The following is a 24,372-nucleotide window of genomic DNA, read 5'->3' as shown; positions in this document are numbered from 1 at the left end:
ATTTTTATAAACTTACCACAACTTGGTATCTCACAATATCTACTACTTTCCTGTATTATAATTGCAGAAATCCTGTTGAAAACTACCATTTCTAGTGCTAAAAAGTGTCATCAAACCAGTTAGTCACAGGTGGCTCTACTGAAGATGGGTGAGGGGAAGAGTCAATGGAAGACTGACAGCCCCTGGTAGGCAAGGTGGACACCAGAATCTGGTTACAACATCACTGGGTCTGTGGCAACTGAACTTAAAGTGTTTTGATACACAATGTTATTCCAAATCTTCCAATTACTAACTTGCATGAGATCTTCCTGAAAAGGTATCATTTTCAGAATCCTGGCAATTGATTCCTTAAGGGATTTTCAAAAGCAAGTTTCACCTAGTGGTTTTCTTTTACTTTCTTTCTTTCTTTTTTTTTTTAACTAGATTCTATACACTTTGAAAAATAATATATCTGTTGCATGTAAAATATTACAGTGGCTACACTAATACTGCATGTCTAGTACTTCACATTAACAAGACTCTATTACTAAACAAAGCAATTAATTATCACTTGGGACTGAGCTACACTGATACTTAAAAACTGTAAAATTATCTTTATAGTAAAAATTACTTTAGTTACCATTTGGAGTACTTAATTCCATACCAAAATGCAAAAGTGGATTCATTAACTATCCAACTTGGTTAGAATATGTACCGAGAACAGACACACAAAATAAACACTTTACAAAAATAATGTCAAAGTAAAATATTAGAAGTTTGTGACTATATCATTTGTAGTCCCATAAATATAAATGTAAGATTTTTGATTTTCACAATATCAGTACCAACATCAAAATCATATATTTGAGGGCTTGTGTTTCAATATGCACATCACTCTTTTAGATGTAACTAAATCTTTAAACATCTTAACAGGTAATATTGAAAACTTTTATAAATCATTTCAATTTATATATGTCTAAATTATTTAGCTTTTGAATATAAGCTTATGTGCTCTTCATTTTTTAAAAAGGTTATATATTCATAATATACATATTGAAACAATAAAGTTGGTAATAATTCAAATTGTATGTTTTAGTTCTACTAAAAGCCTCTTTGTAAAATCTCAATACCACAGCATTTAACAAACAATACTTAGTTACTGCCATGATTTTTTTTTGTTCACTTCATGTAGACAGTAAAGATTCAATATCAGTTCAAACTCATTAGCTCAACACTGTCTGGATCTAAGAGTAAATTGTTCAGAAGTGGGTAATGAAAACACAATTCAAATTCTTCTGCAATCAAAGTAATTTTATTAAACAATGAAAAGAATCAATTAAAATGGATATTTTTATTATCATTACCATTTTATAAGAAGCCATGACAATTTTGGGATTAAAAAAAAGTTTATAGCATCATACCGAAATGACTTGGATAAAACAAATGTCTTTAGCTTGATCCCACACTGTCATACAATACTTTAATGTTCACAAAATTATATGCCTAATCTCTTCTTGAGATTTTGTGCATACTTATACAGAGGTACTAGTGTAACATATGAAAATTATGGTTATATGGGTTTTTAATGTGTGAAGTCAAAAGAATACGCTCAAACACTTAAGTATCTTCACTTCACATTGCTTTTGAAATGAGTAAATTTTCTGCTACACATTTATTTAAAGAATCCCTTTAAAATTTTCAATATATTTTAAAGAAAGTAAGAAAGATCCTTTTAAAGATTTATTTATTTTAATTGGAAAGTCTGATACACAGAAAGGAGGAGAGGCAGAAAAGATCTTCCAATGGATAATTCACTTCCCAAGTGGCCACAATGGCCGGAGCTAAGCCAATCCAAAGCCAGGAGGCAGGAGCTTCTTCTGGGTCTCCCATGAGGGTGCAGGGTCCCAAGGCTTGGGGCCGTCCTTGACTGTTCGCCCAGGCCACAAGCAGGGAGCCAGATGGGAAGAGGGACAGCCAGGACATGAACCGGTGCCCATATAGGATCCAGGTGCGTTCAGGGTGAGGACTTCAGGCACTTGGCCACAGCGCCAGGCTCCTGACTTCAGATCCGCTCAGCTCCAGTCATTGTGGCCGCTTGGGGAGTGAATCATTGGACGGAAGATCTTGTTCTCTATCTCTCCTCCACTATGTATATCTGACTTTCTAATAAAAATAAATAAACCTTAAAAACAATAAATCTTCCTAAAAACACAACACCACTGACTACTGGTAAATATCATTCAACCATTCATATGCAAACCTTCCATTGCAAGAGTCTAATCTAGGGGCTTGTGTTATGGTGCAGGGATTAAAGCCAGCAGCAGCTGAAGCACTGGCTGGTTCACTTCTCGTTCAGCTCCCCTAATGTGCCTGGCAAAGCAGAAAAGATGGTCCCGGTACTTGAGCCCTATCGTCTTCATAGGGAAGCTAAATCAAGTTTCTGGCTCCTGGTTGCAGCCTGACCCAACCCTGTGCTTTGGGCTCATTTTGGAAGTAAACCACTGGACCAACGACATGTCTTTCTCTCTTGTCTCTCTCTCTCTGTAAATTTCCATTTCAAATGATTATTATTTTTGAAAAACAAATACAACTTATTTCTTTAAAAAGTCTAAGTCTGAATTGGACTTTTCACTGTATAGGTTGGTTCTAGCCATTTCCATCAATCATCATTTGTTAAATATAATGATGTTAGTTCATTTGGGTAATAAATAGAGCAAACAATTAAGATGCTAAATGTGATGAAAAATATACATCATATAAATAAGTCAGCTGTAAGTGATATTTGCATTATTTATAACTTACGTCTCCTCTATTAGCATGAACAAATATGAAAGAAAAATAGGCCACTTTACAATAAGACAAGCCCATAATTTTTAAATGTATAATTTTGAAGGTTTTCATTGAAGCCAATATATATTGCAATTAAGCCAGTGTATGTATATTTTGTTTACCCTCAAGCATGTTTACACAATATATACTTACAATGTTTACTAGAAAGAGTGTAACAGAGAGAAATAGACTCAATATGTAAGAAACTTTCTAATATCACAGTTAAAAGAGATGGAAATCAAAGAACTGACTTCTTTCTCCTCATTCATTTTTGTAGAACCACACTATTTTGCTGTCTTCATTGTGGAAAAGGAGTGAATTTTATATAGTTCTAGTGGCTCAGGAAAAAATTCTGTATTAGGGGATTGGCCGTGTGCCATTAAGACTCATACAATGGGACAAAAACATAAGATGAAGAGGAGAAATGGAAAATAGTCTTGAGCTCGTGAAAGGGTAGAATGTATCTAGCTGCTTCATTGATTTAATTTATAGCCGTCTTTTCAGTCTGCATGGATGAGAGGAAAGAATATCTCTTACTAAAGGCAAAAGTTGCAGGAAGCCCTCAATGAGGTCTTAGGCAAGACAATAATTAAGTGTAAGCAGCTCTGAACATGAACAAGGATGGAACACGTAGGTAGTCAGGTGATGAAACCAAATGGTACAGCCATGTGCACCAGGAAATCCAGCTAATACTGTTATCTTGAAATTTTGATGAAATACAGAAGAAAAAGCACTGTAAGTAAGTATATAAGAAAGAGAATTAAAATTAAGACATTGGGAAACTTTTAGCTTGTGTAGTTAAAAGAGGTCTTCAAATGGTTTTTAGAAAATACCTATGATGAAAAAACTGAGCTGATCTAAAATACTTTTACCACCAAGATAAACTTAGCTTTACTTCAATTTTCCAAGATTTTTTTGAAAGACCCTATATACTTGTATAACCCAAAACAATATGTACTCTGGCTAATTATACTGATACTACATGCTTGTTAATAGGTGGAATACATGCATATATATATATATACACACACGTATGCTGTGATCTATGTGTTTTGAATGAAAAAAAAGGTGCATTCCTAAGAGACAAACAGAATAATCCTAAAACTGATGTTCAAATACATGGATACTAGATACAGACAACGTTTGCCCTTAAACTCTCTCCCATTCTGCCATTGAAACAGAGGTCTAGATTCTAAAAAAAAAAAAAAAAAAAAAGCAAGCAGTTTGATAAGCCATCTCTGCTTTTTCATAATTCAAAGTATTATCTTGGCTCATCCTTGTTTGTAATTGTGGCATAGATTATGATACAGATTTTGTCATGAGATCTATTTTTTTTTTTTTGATAAGGAACCAGGCTGTTCAACAGTTAAAAGCAGTGAGGAACAAACATTAAAAAAAAGTTCTCTTTTTCTCATAATTATTGCCTTCAAACACATTTGTCAAAGATCCCTTAATAGAAATGACCACATTTGAATACAATGAATTCATTTCATCTGGGCCACAACTCTGCTTTGCCATTTCCATCAGAACTGACCATTTCAAGATGAAGAAAAAGAGAAGATGCCTGGCCTTGTTCAACTTGACATTCATTCTGTCTGCTGCTTTTCATTCTGAGTGGTAAGTTAAGATCTCTTGCTCATTCCTGCTGAAAAAATACACTCCGGATTGCAACATCTGCGACTGTGCCTAATAGGTCACTGACATCTTCGTCGTGACAGGTGCCTACATACAGAGCGTCTCCTCAGAAATCATGTGATCAAAGGGAACCGTTCCCTTCAGAAGTTCCTGGCAACGGTACTCTCGTTTCCATTCATGTTCTCTGCAGTGCTCATTGCCTTTTGACGTGAAGGTATTTTTCTCTGCTTAGGTTCTCTTTCTCTTATACTATTAACACTTCCCACCTCGTTTTCTCTGCCCAATTCATTACTCTCCTCCTAAAATATGGGTGGAAAACAGATCAGTAGCTCACACCAAGGCAGAAAACTTCCTCTGAAAATGAGGGGGAGGCATCTGCAAACCTTGAGTAATTTTCTTGGGATCCATTCCCTGTTTGTTGGCAAGCTCAAAAAGGGCACGCTGCTGCCCTTTTGACACCATTGCCTCACCAGGATGACTTCTTCAAATCTCCTGTCCTGGTGATGGCTCGTTATAAATGAAGGAAGAGGATGTTTGAGGAGTCTCAGAAGATAGTTAACAATGCTAGGTCAGCTACTATTGATAAATACGGATTACTTTATGCTGTGACATGAGCAGTATCTGTAGCCGTTGGTTCTTTCCTGACATCACAGCAAAAAGAAACATATTTACTCTGATGTAAGGTACAGAGCCTTGAAAAAAGGGAAACAAATGTGACTCTTCAGGACTTGAAATGTTATTCATAAATCAACTGTGACTAAAGTTCAAAGAAACAGATTATCATGAAAAACCGGGGGCAAAGAAAAGGTTAGATGGGAGGATAATCATTACAAAGACAAAGTTGGATCCTTAAATGTTTTAAACAAAATTTTAAGATAGGAAAGAAAACTGAAAATAGGTTGAAGAAGGATGTTGTTAATTTCTCTTTAACTATAAATGCAATGCAGTTATATATATATGTTTAATATAAATATATATATTAATAGTCCAAATAATTCTATTTATTATTTAAACTTCTTTGACTTTAAATATATCCAGTGAAAAACATATTTCAAAAGAGAGGGTTATACCACTTTTTGGAATTTTGGATAGAGTTACATATAAAATAATCAAATGCAAAATTACCATTCATTAAAATAGTTCAAATATATGTAAGCATTTTTTTTTTATCCTTTATACCTACGTGACATACAACCCATTCTGAGTTTCCCACAGGCTGACCCTGATAAAAGAGTCAAATCTCAATGGAACTAAGGGTCACACCACTGCTTAGCGAGTGACACTGATAGATTGTGACGGGAACTTGACATTGTCAAGATTCGTTTACAATGAAAATGACTGCGAAAGCAGGCACTTACTCCATACCATTGGAGGCCACTTAGAAGTATGTCAACTCCATCTTCACAATGGAAACAAGACTACTAAGTAAAAGCAAATACTAGTCACAGGTGCTACATATATTCAAGTGACACTTTGAAGCAAGGTGAAAATAAACAACTTATTATCTTTCAGTGGAGTAACTCATGCCTTTTTGAAATATGAGGGGAAAATGTCACCAGAAAAGCTAATATTTTGTTTACTAGAAGCAATCATTTCATTAGTTCTCATAAAGACAGTTTTTAAATAAATTTTTGGATAACTGAATTATTGTTAAATCATTTTAGCATACATAGACTGACATCTGATATTTTGGTTTATATGTTCAAGTTGCCATGTAAAATATTAAGAAACAATACATCCTTTTCATTTTAAGTAGTATTTCTTTTCTATTAGTATTAATTTAGAAATAAATTCCTATATTATATATGTTGCATTTATGAGATCCAATCGGGTGTTTGGGACTACAATAAATTATAGGCAAAAATCTGGACTATGTTTCATTGTGTCCCTAATGAAGAACAGTGATATAAACAAGTGATTTAAAACTGATGCTGTAAGATAATATCTACAAAGTAGACTTTTTGAAAGTCAAACATTTATATTTGCCCACACACCATGTTTGATTCAGAATTTCCTGTGTGTTGAGGATTCCTGTGTGTTGAAAACTCCTGCTTCTTTTCATCTCCAATATCAATTTGAGTTTTTCTTTGTGAAAAGGAACATCAATATTTTATTATTGTTCTTCTAGCCATTTCATTGCCAAGAAATGCATCATTTAAGGAAATAAGTTACTTCCCTAAAAATAATTACATATGTATATTTTTTGCTATCCACCATGAACTAAACTTTACCTTGTGTTATACTAGCTTCAGATATTCATTAACTAGGGTTTGGAAATTCTTGTCAAAAATTGGTTTTATTTCACTTTTGGTTTTTTTTTTTTTTAATTTAACACAGTTGTGTAGCTATGTCTTCTTTTGTCTTCAATTGTGATAATACAGTGTGAATGTTATTAATATTTTTGGATTTGTCCAAACAAATTTTGTCCTATATTTCTTCAGGCTTTTGTATAGCTTCATGCCACCCAATACTTTTAAAATAGAAATGAATTAACACACTGCACAGTGGCAAAAGCTTGCTGCCACTAGAGCTGCTATTTCTTAATTTAGCCTAAATAATCTTTACAACATGACTAATGCCTATTGAATTACAAGAAGTAAGAACAAATGGTAAAAACATAGCTGATGATGAGAACACTAGATGTGGAAAATACAAGAAAATATCTAAGAAATCAACACTACTTTAAAACAGTTTTTCGTTCTGCTAATCTTGGAGGAATTACAGAACTGAAACAGCATAAGGAAAATTAAAACAGGCAAGTATTTGAATTTCACGTAGCCTTCATTATTTAACTCATGGAAAATTTTACTACAAACAGAGGACATGATTTTATACATCTTCCATTACACCTTACACCAAATTCCATGAAGTTCTGATGTGGCTTAACAGACATTAGGCAATACTATACAAATAAAATGTCAAACACAGTATGTACAGAAGAAAGAGATAATTATATCAGGAAACACCTTGCTTTCTGATTCTATGTTATCTTGGTACTCATTAGCACCATGCACTAAGTGTTAAACAGACAAAGTAGATTCCCCCGTAAAAAAAAACAAAAAAAATCTAAGTTTGGACTGGCTAAATAGCTGCAAAGCATTTGGTATAGAAAAAGAAATAGTAGACAGTTTAATTTGTATTGACTAGCTCTTTGGGTGTTTTGTTACATGGACACAAGCAGATTGTAAGAGGCAAATGTGTCTATGCAATGGCTATCAGTGGACACATTGGCTGATTTCCACAGACTCACTACAGTCCCATTACAGAAAAAAAGACTACAGAAATGACAACACTAGGTGCAATATTTACGCTTTTCAATCTAAATATATGCATACACTTATTCAAAACAGTTTGTTATAATGTATCTATGTTAATTTTACTTTATATCTTTTAGCCTTTCTCATTACCATTGCTAATGAATTTCTAACTTTTCCCACTTTAACTCATCAAATTATTTTTTCATTAAGCAAACAAATGAACTAGAAATTCCTCTCTCTAAGGATATTGTAATTTCCCTATAGATTACAATCACATTGAATAAAAATACAAGTTACTACTTTTATATACTGTTAATAATCAATGTAAACATAAATTATATTAATGATATTTGGCTAGTGTCCAAGTATTGACCATGAAAAAAATGAAACCAGTTTTAACTACCACTAATTTAAGCAATGTTTTCAGTTTTCAATTATTTGTTTTATAATTGAAAATATTCCCATGCCATCCAAAATTGCTCCTGAATTTTGCAATAAGTATAAAACTGTTATAGTCGAGATGGCCGACTCATGAAAACTATCTCATACATATGCCTCTAATGTTAAATTGTCTCCTCTCTAAACCTAATTAGCAACTAGGAATGATAGCATGGGCTGGTTTTTTGTGTCACAAGCGTAAGAATCCTTCATATCTCTTCCACTTTTACTGTGCACCTCCTATGTTGAATACCTTTCTATGCCCTGTAAGCTTCATCTATGGGATTTGACTCTGTTCTGTCCCCATCTCACTTGCACTCTATGTTCATAAAACCTTAATGATCACATTAACCTTGTGGGATGCTTCGATGGCTAAGTGGCTAAATTTTCACCTTGCAAATGCCTGGATCCCATATGGGCGCAGTTCGTATCCCAACTGCCCCCACGTCCATCCAGCTCACTGCTTATGCCCTGGAAAAGCAGCAGAGGAAGACCCTAAGAGTTGAGAGCTTGCGCGTACATGGGAGACCCTGAGGACGCTTTTGGCTCCTGGGTTTGGATAGGACCGGCTCTGGCCATTATAGCCATTTGGAGAGTCAGCCAGTGGATAGAAGATCTTTGTCTCTCCTTCTGTCTGTTAATCTGATCTGCCTTTCTAATAAAAATAAGTAAAACTTTACAAAATTAAAATGCAAACCTCACACTACAACTCCAATATTTAGAGGCCTTCAATTGTTTCCACTGCTATTAGTAAATGTTCCAAAACATTTTGGCCAGATATAAACCAACCAACCAACCAAACAACAGCAACAACAACAACAACAAAAGCCTGGTCAGACCCAGGTTTCTTGCTCACCAGCACTTAAAAAAATAGCATGAACCCTGATTCAGTTGTTAATCTCAGAGTTTACAAACCCAGATCAATGATCACATCCACATGGGATAAACCTCAATATGACATTCAAATCTAATAATGTAAGACCTTTGTTATTTTATTCATTTATTTATTTATTTATTTTAAAGATTTATTTATTTATTGTAAAGTCAAATATACAGAGAGGAGGAGAGACAGAGAGGAAGATCTTCCATCCATTGATTCACTCCCCAAGTGACCACAACAGCTGATGCTATGCCAATCTGAAGCCAGGATCCAGGAACTTCTTCCGGGCATCCCACACGGGTGCAGGGTCCCAAAGCTTTGGGCCGTCCTCCACTGCTTTCCTAGGCCACAAGCAGGGAGCTGGATGGAAAGTAGAGCTGCCGGGATTAGAACTGGTGCCCATATGGGATCCCGGGCATGCAAGGCGAGGACTTTAGCCGCTAGGCCACGCCGCCAGGCCCAAGACCTTTGTTATTCAATATTTTATACTATGAGAGAAGAATATACACACATATAGCATATGTGAATATGATTCTACTCTTTCACTAGAATTAAAGATAGGTACAGTTGAGAGTAAGACTTGGATTGAAATATCTTAAAGTGAGTAAACTTGAAACAACTTGGAAATCACTTGGACACAATTGGAGATTGAGTAAAATAACTTTAGTATCTAAATTACAACATAAGTATCTTTGCATCGTTGAAGTAGCAATAATGATGAAGACCGATACCCAGAATACACGTCATGTGCTTTGAATGTTTCAGGCTTTGTGTTACACTTTTGCATGTACTATCACACTAAAGTTATAGAAACTTTGAGATAAATACATACTAACGTCACTAACACCTCAGTGTTACCAGTGCCAATTTGCCCAGGCTTCCCAACTTTTAATCACCCTTTGGAAGATAATCAGATTTTTCAATCAAGAAAAATAAATTTTGTTTTTAACTGATTGAATCTGAAATACTTCTAAGATAGTCAACTAGCTATGGGAAGCCAAAAGAAAAAAAGAAAGAAAGAAAAATGATGGTACAGAAATGCAGAAAAAAAACAAATGGCCAGGTGGGCAGATTTGGAGGGCATTAATTTGTAGGTGATAGACTAAGACATGAAGAGGCAGAATGAATAAAAGTAGCTCTACTAAAAGTCCCATAATAATCCCCAAATAGACCAAGCTGGATATAAATTTTAAAACAATCTGGAGCAACTGAACAAGGAATACTGATATTGGTATGTGAGTTACGCATTCTAATATAGGTTATATGAGTTATAATAAATTCATAATGCAAAGGATTGGGTTAAAGCATTTTTTATATTATTAAGTTGTGACTTGTAATCAAAAGTGTTCACTTACAATCAACATGAATATGTGCATGGCTAACATATCAACTCTTACTAAAGGAATCAATATATATGAATGTGATTGGACTTAACGATTTAACTATCTGAATTACTACTTAAGATATCTAAACAAAAAATATACACAGCTTAGCATAACTTAAAAAGTGCCATTAGTACAACTTACAAATAATACTCAGTGATGATATCTGCTAATTATAAGGGTCCCCTTAAGAACATTATGGATAGATATGGCTTTAACTGGAGGGGTTGCGTATATAATGGAGGATTCTGTATATTTGAAGGACCTCTGGGATAATAGTGTATAATTTAGTAGGTAACATTCAGGCACAAGAAGTGTTGACAACTACTGTTTATATGAAACCAAATCATTTTTCCCATAGTTTTTATTCCATATGGTGAAGACATTTTATTCTACCTGGTGCTGGCATTTTATTGAAGTACTTTTTATCAGTTATTTGTGGGCAGGAAAGGAGTAGGCTTTGAAGGTCAAAATGACTGATAAAATCTTATTTGCTGGCAACAGAAAAAAACACTTCAGAGATTGGCAGTAATATGGATAATTTCATTTTACCTTCCAAATACTCTAATATGTGGATTAAATACAAGTGATGATTTTTGTCCAAAGAGCAATAAAACACAAATGTTTATAACATTAGTTAGTAAACCGTTATGACAATCTGAATTCGAATAAGTAAATAATGGTTAGAAATTTTCTTATTTTAAGCCAGGGTAAATATTACTATAATATCAACACTCATACATCACTACAAATTGAAATTTAAAATTGTCTATCATAATACTGTAGCTAGAGTGTGAGTTTTGAAGAATACAGAGGAGTGTGAACCTAGCCCAGAATCACACATGATGATTCAATGTCAAAATCAAATGCTAAACAAGGGTTTTAAATTTTGATTGTATCTCTTACGTGAACTTATTTTTGCTTTTCCTCCACATTTTTTCCCAACATTGATTTAAATGTGAGCATATCTTGATAAGACTTAAATGATAAATGATGAAATATTTTGTAAATCAGAGATACTGGATTCTTGAAAATATTCAACTGATACAAACAACAGGTATCTAATTGATCATTATCTAAAAATAAACATAAACAGAATGAATCATTATATTTTAACAATTTTCAGTGTACTATTCTTTAAAAATATTTACAGCAGGGTGTGTAATCTGGACAGAAAATATATATCTGATTTGGAAAATTACCTTCTAGGATAGAAGCATTTCTATGACAAATCACTTCTTGTTGTGACCACACAAACTCTTACATAATTTTAATTTTTATTCACATTTAAAACATGCCTTTTCTATATTTCGCAGGTGCTTCTGTTCACTTTCCATCACTTTGATCAGACACTCCCACGACCATCACACCAGTACACAAGATGCTCTCATTTAGATGTACATGACATAAGACTTGTGGCAAGGTAGCTCTTAACTATCACAAAGATAAAATTAGTATTTAGCACTTTAGCTAACAAAGTAAGGCTTCCCATAGCTACAAATATCTGTACAGAAACAAGTTTTATATGGTCAAGTTTGGGCTTTCCATAAAATGAATTTTTTTTGCATTTCAAAAAACAACATCTTGGGTGCATTTTGCACCTTATGATAGGTGTCTTTCAATCAGTTTACTTAGAAGATAGTTTTGTCATAACAATATTAAATTAAAGTGCACTTTTCTTAATAGTCTTCAGTGAACATTACTACCTTGTGATACATTTACTATCTTGTAAATTTATCTTATAAATTTGCCATTATTAAATCCAATTAATTCACTATCATGTGATAAAATTACTGTCTTATAAGTTTATCTTATAAATTTACCTTTATTGAATCTAATTCACAAAAATAGCAAGCCTTTAAAGACAGGAGAATTGGGTTTTGAACTGTCTCATCTTTACTAAAATAAAAATTATTGCTTGAAAATTATTTTTTCCAAAATTAATTCAGGCTAATATTAGCGTATTTTTTAAATTGTGGATGATAATAAGATGGACTTCCTTATCCCAAACTTAAATTGACAAGTATTTGGGGAGTGCTGGAGAGAAAAGGAAAGAATCCATCAGATTTAAAATTACAACATAGATACATCAAGTACAAACAAGGAAAGAGAGCAAGAAAAAAAGTAAATGAAAAATGTCAGTATGTAATCACATAAAAAGTAGATGACATGAAAACTACAACATATAGGCCAAGGAGCAAGGAATGCTATTTAAATTTCATTATACATCAGATGAATTATCTTTCATAGAATATTAAAGCAAAAAAAGTAGACACTGAAATATTATTTGTTGATCTAATCTTTTAGAAAAAAAATATTCTTTAGTAGAAAAGATCTTTTAGAATATATCTTCTTTGATCTATTCTTTATAATAGATATTTAGAATAGGATAGGATAGAATAGAATAGAATAGAATAGAATAGAATAGAATAGAATAGAATAGAATAGAATAGAATAGAATAGAATACCTATTGCATACCAGTTAGAAGTACTGAGGAGATATCAGTAAAGAAAGCACTTACAAATCCACACATGCCACTTGTTTTCTAGTTGCTAGATGGATGGGGAAATAATGAGCAAATATGTAAGCAGAGTCTAATAATTAAGACACTAATCATGTAAAGAGGATCACCAAATAATCATACGTTTGCATGCGTCTATGTAAGCATGTCAAGCATGTAGGGATGGTCTACTGTAAACCAGCATAGGAAGGGAAGATGCAGATGAAAGCATGTCATCATGAACTGCAATACTTTCCTTTTACAACAGAGGAAACAGGTTTAGAGTGATTAAATCCTTATGGTTACAGAAGTTTTAGTAAAAGAGCAGGTGTTAGGACATATTTGTCTGACATTGGCCCCAAGTCCTCTCCATTGCACAGCAGAGCACACCCAATTCAGAGAACCGCCTGGGCTGTGCAGTGAAGCAAAGACATCCATAAGTGGCAGTTCTTTGTGACAGCTGGGTAGCTCAATAGACTGGAGGAGAAAGCACGCATTAAGAAAGCATCAGGAGTTAGAATTAGGTACGCTGGGGCCAGATTATGAAAGTTCTCAGATGTCAGGATGATGAGTTTGGTCATCATCTTAGGCAGAGGAAAGATATGATTAAAGTGATGTATGAGATAGTCAGAAGGAGAGGGAACTCATCATCAGGAAAAATCATCCTGAGTTCTGTCATCCAGCACATTGACACTGATATGACCAGGGCAAGAATCCTGATTCTCATATTTCATAACACTGCAAAATTGAGAAAACAGGAAAAAAAAAAAAGAAACTCGTGTTCTCTAGCATTCACTTTTCCTCAGACAATGACTGAAGCACAGATTAGATTCCAGAACCAGAAATGACAAACCAATTATGTTGGGTAAGGACATGTAGTTATTACACACTCCAGCTAACGTCTGAATCCGGTGACTTGTAAACTAGATCTCTGCACAAATACAGCCGAAAAAAAAAATAAAACAAAAAAAAAGGGGGGGGGGGGAGACTTCTTACATAGAGGAACAGTTCTAGGGAATATGAGTCATCAACGTAGACTTTCATTGGAAAGGCAACAGGATACTTAGTCGATTCAAGATGGATAGTCATTTACCAGATCCTCCCTGAGCGACACCATTGCACATGATGAAAAGGAAATATTTACCCTGCCCAAGATTCACGTTTTAATAATTAAGACTATGAAATTTAAAAGGTTTGCCTTAATATCTTAAAGAAAACTTAAACTTAGATACATTTCTAATGCTGCAACCTCTATTTGGTGCCCAGAGTATATAACCATTCTTTAGCCCCTTAAATAACTGCTATTATACTGAATATTCTACACATTAAGAGATAGCAAAATAGTGGCTTTTTTCACTCTGACATGGAAAAATATGCAATAATAACATGTGCATCTCAGAATTACTGATTACATTTCTTACTATGTATTACTCTCCTTGATGCCTACATTTGCTGGAATTCCTCAATATTGTCTACTCAAAAATTACATTAAATAATACGTATTACATTGGCAGTAGTTTCTAAGTGATGCTGTGAAATGTTTTCTTCACTATTTCATATACTATAATATTCAAATTGTATACCAAAATATACACAGGCAGAAAATACTTATTTTCTTCCAATATGAAATCATGAAATACAATGAGCCCTCATTATTCAAAAGGATGTTTTTATTTTTTCTTATAAAAATATAAAATGAACATAAGTTTCATGCATGTGAAATAATAAACAGGATATCTTCATCTCTATGAAAAGCCTCTATAAAGTGTGTCACTTATTTTTGTGATTTTTGTTTTCATATTCTAAAGTTTTTAGGTTAAAATATTTTCATATGGAAGTATTAAAGTCTGGTGCAGTTTAATATGCTAAAATAAATTTTGTAGCAGCTTACTATGCATAGACTACTTTAAGAATTCAAAACCCCAATAGCAAATGTCATTTTCTTCCTTAGTTATAAAATGCAAACTCCAAGTGTTTTATCCTAATGAATAAATGAGTTTGTCCTTTATGTATAAAATATAGTTTGTGTTTGTTGCACAAGTTTTTAATAATAGATGAATTTTAGGTTTGCTCCAACATATTCAATAAAGTGTGATTAATTTGGTTTTTCAAAAATGCAAACTAGACATTACTATATTACTTTGCAAAATGCACAGCTTGCAACATTATTGTCTCAGTGGGATCTTAAATTGAATTGTAAAATGTGTCTTATTTCCAGTTTGATTTATGTAAGTGATGGCAGTGGATAATGCCCCTTTTGAAGTTTCACTGCTTTGTGTGAACAAACAACAAAAACCTAAAATTCATGATACAGATGATTAAAACTCAAAGCAAATTTTTGACTTATACAATGTTTGTAATGAGAACTTACCATGCACTCAGAATACAACATTCTCAATGAAACAACTTTTGAAGTTTCCTATTATGACAGATTATAGAATACATTTTTGACATTTGCTGTGATTTTATTATGATATTTCAAGTAATTACCAATCATGTTTTTCTATATAAAAAAAGCTTTCCTATGCCCTGAGAATTAATCTATGATACCATTTAACTTGGCTTTTTGAAGTAAATATCACCAGATAAAAGCCAGCTGGATCTGAATAATAGGATACTTGAATGAATGTATTAGTGTCTGAAAAAGAGAGTACAAATCTTCTAAAAAGATTAATTTCCATAAAAAAGATAGCTCCCAGATCTACAAAAGAATAAATTCAGAAACATAATAAACTCTCAGAAAGGAAGGTAGATTAAAGTGGAAGCGGCAGCACCTTGTTACTGCAGCTGTTGTGTGGTAATGATTCTGTATCAATTACGTTTGGTTGGTCCTGTAGGGCTCTTCAAAGCTGTGCAGGAAAAGCCTGGATGTGGATGCGTGTGACACCGTTCCTAATAACTTCAGCAATTAATTGTGATGCAACACCACATTCATTCTGATCTTAGTCTCAATATTTATAGTTTGAGAAGCACTAGCAAGGTTTGGATAGGAACATATCAATATTCCAAAGATTTTTTTTCACCAGCACTTATTAAAGACATGGATATGAATTTTTCTTTGTCATGGAAAATCTTGCACCTTTATCACACCAAATTGTAGCTGAATATCATCTTGTAAACAGACTTGAGTTGGCCAACTAACTTTATTTTCAATATCCTGTTTCAAAATGTGTCCTCCAAAAAGACCATGAATCCGGTTCATGCAACTTTTCTCTTTTAGTTTGTACAATTTCTTATAAAAACAAAGTTTGGCCAGGCATAAACTCCACTGTGAGATAAAATGTTCCCTTCTATCATAAATGAGTCTCACACTATAATAATCTTTATGTAAAAGTAGAAGAAATTATGCAGATAAACTGATTTAAAACTTTTATTAAATCCTAGAAATATATAAATCTGCTAAAAATTAACATGAAAATGTCATGTCTATTACATGATTTTAAATTCAATTAAAACTATATAGAGAAAGATTTGCTATTAGTACATTTCAATATTCAAGTATTCAAGTCATGTTGCATAAAGAACAATGCAAAAATAAGTATCAAAACATGGACATTACAGTAAAATGATAACCAAAGATTAAAACTGATTTGGCAAATAATTTTATTAATCAAATTTTGGAAGTAAAGTGCATTTTTCTCATTCCATTACGTGTACTTTTATTTTTCTGCAGTATACTATCAAAAGTAAACTCAAAAAGAAACGTTCCGCATAAATTACAAACAACCTCATTGAACTGGACAAGCTGTTTTAACAAGATGTTTAAACATTAACTTGATTTCAATCACAATAAAAATATGAAACCCACTGCCATTACTAGCAAAGTAGCACTCCTAACGAAATGTTGTAAAAAAAAAGTGGCAACAAATGTTTTAAAAAGAAATGTACTCACATGAACTACCAAAGTATTATGAGTTTTAATAGTAACTCGGAAGAATTTCTTTATCATACTTCTTCAAGAAAGCTGTCTTTAGTTACAACATGAAAATGGTAGCTACAAGATCTCTGCAAATATAACTGCCATTCCATTAAGGAAATGGTGCAGCAAACGGTAAATAGTGGCCTCAAGGGAAATGTAAGTATTGATTGTATTACTGTGTTGGTAGGTCTGCATTTGCAATTGTCAACTCTAATTTTGGGCTATTCTTTAAGTGTTCTTAAAACTGTTTAAGGAAAAGAGCAATATGAACTGGAAAACATGGATAGTTATTTATTTGCAACTTTAAATATCATAAGAAATTACTCCATTTCAGTCTCCATTTTAAAAATAAGAAATCTTGAAAAACATAGTAAAAGAATGACCAACTTCATTTTGTTAAGGAAATTATACACTCCTTTAAACACTATAAATCACAAATCTGATTTGACTCAGGGATTAAGTTAATCACTATGAAAGATATAATCATGCTTACATACTTCCTCAATTTAGTTCAGGCACTAAGCTTTTAATTCATTGGTACTGAAGTCCTGATTCACCTAAAAAGACCTGAAATAGGGCCCTTCGTAGTTTCTTATACCTAGGATCTTCACCTGGCATGGGCAGGGATCCCATTTGGGCACCGGTTCTAATCCTGACTCCCTTGCTTTGCATCCAACTCCCTGCTTGTGGCCTGGGAAAACAGACCAGGATGGTCCAAAGCTTTGGGACTCTGTACCCACATGGGAGACCCAGCAAAGACTCTGGGCTCCTGGCTTAAGATCGGCTGGGTTCTGGCCGTTACGGCCACCATGGCGAGTGAATCAACTGAAGGAAGATATTCCTCTCTGTCTCTCCTCCCCTCTGTATATCTGATTTTCCAATAAAAAAATAAATCTTTGATTCACCAAAAAATGACCTGAAATAACTATGAAACTAATTATAAGCATAGAAATTTCATCATGTTGAACTAAACTTCAACCAATTGTCTCTTTAACACTAAATGCTCAAAACACAATAGAATTTGCTTACTTATTGATACGAGTATTTGCCATCATCATTATCTTCATCCTCATTGATTTCATTCTCACAATTCAATGTAAGCGTAATTAAGAACACAGATCATTTTCTTAAACTATGCCATGGAGCAACTTGGTTTAATATGCAAATCATCTACTATACCTGCGGGGCTGTAAATATAGTCAGTGTTAAACTTTCACAATTAACTAAAAGAAGTGTTTGTGCTACATATAAATTTTAGCAGTGTCCTCTATGGAGATCTAAAGAGGTGAAAATTAATATGAAGAAAACATTATGACTGCTCTCCACATTAAAAATAATAAAGTATTCTTGGGCTACAATGCACATAGTATAATCTAGACATTTCATTGCAAACAGAGGAGGTAAACCTGCCTTAAATACAAACACACCATACAAACACGCATACACACATACACATTTTAATATTAATAAATGCAAATATCAATCCATGAAAGTAACAAGGCAAAGGTTAACTTCCATCAAAATCTTTTATAAAAGTTTTTTTTTTATTTTTAATAGAAAGCCCAATATACAGAGAAAAGGAGAGAGAGAGAGGAAAATCTTCTGTCTGTTGATTCACTCCCCAAGTGAGCACAATGGCTGGTGTTGTGCCAATCCAAAGCCAGGAGCCAGGAACTTTTTCCAGGTCTCCCACGCGGACACAGGGTCCCAAAGCTTTCGGACTGACCTCATTAGTTTGATCACATGCCTGATTATTTGCTCTGCTATTTAGTATGGAGTTGTGTGGACTAAGGTGTTAAAGATGTCTTCGACCTATCTCTGTCTCTTTTTCTCGCTGTGCACCTGCTTTTCCAATAAAAATAAATAAATCTTTTAAAAAGTGCTCTATGCATCAACACCTTATGTGGAAGCTGTGCATTACATCCACTAACACAGCAAGCCAGATTAAGTGAAGTGATGACCATGAAGCATAAAGCGTATGGCATTGGGTCATTACTACAGTGAGGAATTTTTATGCAGCAGAAGTAAATTTCAGGATTGCAGGTGAGGAAGTCAGACAGAAATGGAACAAGTGCAAGTTAAAGATGTGTGAGCTCAGTGTCTCATGTGTGATATTACAATAATGAAAAAGTAACAATGCATAACAGACAAAATATTAAGTGCACAATATTAACCACTTGACATATAGATGATAAGTAGAGAAAGAGTGAAAATAGAATGTACCACTTCAATGTCATCTATAGGACTAATCAGAAAAAGTCATAGATACTTGTAACAAATATCACACTGTAGGGACACAGATTTCAAAACAAAACAAACAAAAAGTTAAACACACATGGGGATTCAAAGTAGAAAAGAGAACAAATAGAAAGTGATAAGGTCTATAAATCCAAGTAGCAAAGGATTTGAACCATGCTTTATTTCTGAATTGCCTGTAGTTAATCTGATATGGTTCAGAATAGGGATCCAAAGAAATGACACCCTAAATTAAGAAGCACACTGTAATTAACATTGCTATCATGCTTTAAAATTTAATGAAATATTACAATGTAATGACATATGCAATTGCTCGGAATCGCTTTAGATTTGAGACATTAAAAATAATACATTTACGCGTTAAAGTACACTTTTATAGAAGAACAATAGGGAGGATTACTCGGAAGTTTTAAGTAGAATTTGAGGTTGGTTAAATCATAACTGTAATTGAATTGTATAGCTATTTCTATTATTTTTTCAAAGATATATTTATTTTTATAGCAAAGTCAGATATACAGAGAGGAGGAAAAACAGGAAGATTTTCCATCCTGATTCACTCACACCGAGGGGCCACAATGGCCGGAGCTGTGCTGATCCGAAGCCAGGAGTCAGGAACCTCCTCTGGCTCTCCCACCCAGGTGCAAGGTCCCAAGGCTTTGGTCAGTCCTTAAACTGCCTGTCCAGGCCACAGGCAGGATGCTTGATGGAAAGCAGGGTTGCCAGGACAGGAACAGGTGCCCATATGGGATCCCGGCATGTGCAAGGCGAGGACTGAAGCAACTAGGCATTCATGCCAGGCCTTATTTCTATTATTTTTAAGTTATCAGTGAATAAAGAAGGTAAATTATTTATTTATATTATTACTATTTTGGCTTTTTAAAATATTTATTTTTTTATTGCAAAGTCAGATATGCAGAGAGGAAGAGAGACAGAGAGGAAGCTCTTCCGTCTGCTGAGTCACTTCCCAAGTGACTACAAAAGCTGGAACTGTGCCAATGCGAAGCCAGGAGCCCAGAGCCTCTTCCAGGTCTCCATATCGGTGCAGGTTCCCAAAATTTTGGGACATCCTAGACTGCTTTCCCACGCCACAAACAGGGAGCTGAATCAGAAGCAGGGCTGCCGAGGTTGGAACCAGTGCCCATATGGGATCCCAGCACATGCCAGGCAAGGACTTTAGGTGTTAGGCTATCTTGCAAGCTGAGTTACTATTACGTTTTTAGCAGAAAGGTAATATATATGGCATCTGGCATTGTGGCACAGTCTGTTGAGCTGCCATTTCCATGCCCAGGATCCCAAAGGATTATCAGTTCAAGTCATAGCTGTTCCACTCTCACTCCAGGCCCTGCTAATATCCCTGGGAAAGCAGTTGAAAAGGGTCCCTGTGCTTTTATCTCTGCATCCACGTGGAAGACCTGGATCCTTCTGGCTCCTGCCTTACGTGAGACTCAGCCCTAGCCAGTGCTGCTGTTTGTGGAACAAACCAGCAGATGGAAGAGCCTTTTCTCAATCTTTCTCTCTCTCTCTGTGTAACTCTGCCTTTTAAAAATGTAAGTATTCAATCAGCATTTCATGAGTTAGAGTGTATGAATCTATCTTGTCTGTTATATTAGTGATTGAAAGAATAGGTGCCAAATCATTTCTAAGTGCTGATTAATATGCATTAGTTGGTAAATTAAAAATCATACATTCTTGGTCATCAATAATATACCTAGTAAAAATGTTTATTTCTATCAAAATTTCAGGTTTATGTTCCCAGAGGAATTGAAAGCAAGAATTGGAATTTAATTTTTTTAGGATGTAAAATATCAAATGAATGTTATCCTTGTTAACAAGAAAGTGCTGTTAGTGGGAATATGTAGGAGAAAAAGAAAATAGCAGGATTATGTATGCTTTTAGACCAAATGTATTCATAATCCGTAAGTGAATTTAAAAGTAACTAATAATGGCATAGTGCCATTTTTTCCTCATCATTTCCCATGAAAAGCATGAAAACATATCTTGGGTGGTTCCTAATAACAATGAAGATCAGTGAAGAAATAAAATTTATATTCACAATAATTTGCATAATCAGCACAATTTTTGAACGTTTGTAAATGCTCCTAATAAAGTCTTAAATTTTTTATTCGATTTTTGATTAAAATAGGTGTAGAGTAACAACATAATTTCCAGTTGATATTTATGATAATCATTTAAAAAGAGACTAAAAGACAATATTGCAATATGAAAGATATTTCTAGTTAATAAATGAAATCTCATTGACATAGGCACAAATTGGCTAATTTTAAGTTATATTCAGTATATCAGTATCTCTGAGGTAAAGAATTTTTAGGAAGTCAGGATTCTTCCTGTGTATTCATTACTATGGCATTTCGATAAGATTAAGTATTCTTCGTATTGATTCTTAGTGTTTTAAAGGCAGTTATTTCATTTACTAAATACTCATTCTTAAAATGCATTTATTTATAATTGCATGCTCAGAGTTCTGAAGCCATATAACTACCTACTAAGGAAACACCACTTTGCTTTTATAGATATTTTATTACATCAATGGAAAATTCTCTGTAAATGCTAGGACTAAACTCATAAGCTATAACATAAAAATTACTATCAACAATGTAGACCAGCCATAAAATTCAATTAAAAATCCTTACATTTTAAGCAGTTATAGTAGCATAATGTGTAAACACGAGCTGAAGTGATGGGTAGCTCCTAGAGCATGTCACATTTAGGAAATAAATGTTTTAACTATTTCAGTGTCACCATCACAGTGTAAAGAATCTCAGGAGCCTTTTTTTCCATTTTAGATCCTGCTGGGAACATTAATGCTGTTGTCAAGAAGTATCATGTGTGTGGGTGTGCGAGCATACACGCACACACACACACACACACACACACACGTTTTTCTTGTGCTATTGTGCCCTAAAGTGTATCTCACATCTCATTTTTAAAAAATAATATTAGCTGAAGGCTCTGTTCTAGACACTTGGATTAAGAATAAAGAAAGAGGGATAATAAAGCTCAGGGCTCATGAGGCTAGCATTCCAATAATTAAATACCAAGCCAAGCACAGAGCATGTCAAAATGTGAGAAACGCTGTGAGGAAAAGTACAGCAGGAAAGGAGGATAGAGTCTTCGCCTATTGAAGAATGTTATTAATAATAAGAAGAAGAAAGTAACATTTGGAACAGATGAAATAACAATATATACAAATGTGTAGGGGAAGAGCATTTCAAGAAAAGGACAGAGTGATGCCAAGACCCTGAGGCAAAAGCACTCCTGGAATAACTGAGGATGGCAAGCAGGCCAGCCTGAGTAAGGGTGAAAACCACCGGGCAGGTGGGCAGACAGAAAGCAGTCAGAAACCTGATCTTGCGAGTGGTTATCTGCTATTGAAAGAACTGTTGCTACTATAGTCTAAATGAAAGAGAAGACTTGGGGTGCTTCTCTACAGAGCAGCTTCCTGGTCTGACAAATAGCGTAACTTGACTAATCTGTCCACTGTAAAGAAGAGGAGGAGTTGCGAGATGCATGCTAATCCTGGCAAGAGATGAGAAAATTCATAAGAGAAAAACTCTCTTGGTCATGTTCAATATAAATCCAATTATTACTTCATAGTTTGTTGATTGCATAGATGAGAATCACGTAGCTACAGAGCAATGATTGTATGTATTTTTGTAGAATAGGGGCACATAGAATACGTATACTTTAGTCCAAGGGTATAAATGCACATTATTTTTCTTTTCAGAAAAGACATTGTTGGAAAAGTCCTCTAACCTAATATTTTATCTGCTTTCTTCCTCAAAATGGTTTTGCCACCAGGCTCTCATCAGTGTACCATGCAGTTAAGTCTTTAGAATCAGGATTCATATTTTTGATCTTGGTAAATTTAGTAGATTTCTAAATGCCTCATCTTACTCCTATATCATTTTCCCTGCTTCCTTGTTATATAGTGTTAAACAGCTCCACATGTCTAAAGTAATGTATAAGCAACGGTTTGTTCATAGAAAATGTTCATTCTATTGTGGACAGCAGTTTTAACAGGAATAATAATTGTTTTGTTGAAACAGGAGAATGGAAATAAGACATGAAAGGAAGCAGGATGAACGTGCTGGGATCCCATATGGGTGTCGGTTCTAATCCCGGCAGCCTCTCTTCCCATCCAGCTCCCTGATTGTGGCCTGCGAAAGTAGTCGAGGACGGCCCAAAGCCTAGGGACCCTGCACCCAAGTGGGAGACCTGGAAGAGGCTCCTGGCTCCTGGCTTTGGATTAGCTCAGCTCCAGTAGATGCTGTCACTTGGGGATTAAACCATCGGACAGAAGATTTTCCTCTGTCTCTCCTCCTGTCTGTATAGCCACCTTTCCAATAAAATTTTAAAAATCTTTTTTAAAAAAGAAGAAGAACTCAAAAGCTTGTTGGAGTTTTCTATTCCATACATTATTTTTATTTTAAATCATGTATTTAAACAACTCCTGATTTACAAACATCAGAAATGTTTCCCTCAGCAATGGTCAACTGGATCATTGCTGAGTTAGCAGTAATCAACACATATTAAGCTCTTCTATATTTGGAAATTATATCTGTTTTGCCATCTTTCAAGTTAAGCTAACACCTGGCATTTCATATTTAAAATAGAAAGTCTATTTTAATAGTTCTTCTTTCAAATCAACAGAGAATTTCCCTAAGAAACAGTGAAAATGATGTGGGAAATCTTCTTTTAGCACTAGAAATTTGTTAATTTTTGACATTTGGGAAAGGAAAATCATTTTAGTACAAATTTAACTGTAGTTATTCTGATACATTATTTATTCTCATATCAGGATACATTTTCCACCAGAAAAATATGATTACATATGCAAATAATAGTATTGACCTTGATTCTCTCAAATGAGGCAGCTGTTTATTTTTGACATTCACATTTTCTATAATCAATAACTTGAGGAACATTGCACATGGTGAATAATAGTTTAACTGACTTCATACTCACTGTGCTACGGCTAACATTTCATGCATAAAACAAAAAGGGCAGGGCAGGCATCGTGGAGCAGCTAGTTAAGCTGCTACCTGCAATGCAGGTTCCAGTCCTGGCTCTGCTTTTCGTCCAATCTAGCAAACAGCTATGGTTTCTGGAAAAGCAGCAGAAGATAGTTGAAGTTCTTCAGCCCCTACCAGCCACACACGACTCCTGGATGGATATCTAGGGTACATAGTTCTGCTGTCCCAGCCTTGGCCATTTGGTGAGTGAACCAGTGAATGGGAGATTGATCTCTCTCCCTCTATTTTCCTCCCACACTTTT

At 34.4% G+C, this 24,372-nt stretch overlaps 1 protein-coding gene across 4 annotated transcripts in view; it reads right to left on the bottom strand.

The window, feature by feature from the left end:
* Positions 1–24,372, bottom strand: part of DACH1 (dachshund family transcription factor 1) — a 367,142-nt gene that overhangs the window by 110,127 nt on the left and 232,643 nt on the right. The gene's annotated exons all lie outside the window — the stretch shown is intronic.

Source organism: Ochotona curzoniae, unplaced genomic scaffold, assembly GCF_017591425.1.
Source record: "Ochotona curzoniae isolate NIBS_2020 unplaced genomic scaffold, NIBS_Ocur_1.0 contig_64, whole genome shotgun sequence".
In the NCBI taxonomy this organism is placed as follows: domain Eukaryota; kingdom Metazoa; phylum Chordata; class Mammalia; order Lagomorpha; family Ochotonidae; genus Ochotona; species Ochotona curzoniae.
Note: the sequence above shows the minus strand (reverse complement) of the source record. Positions and strands in the feature narration are given on the sequence as shown.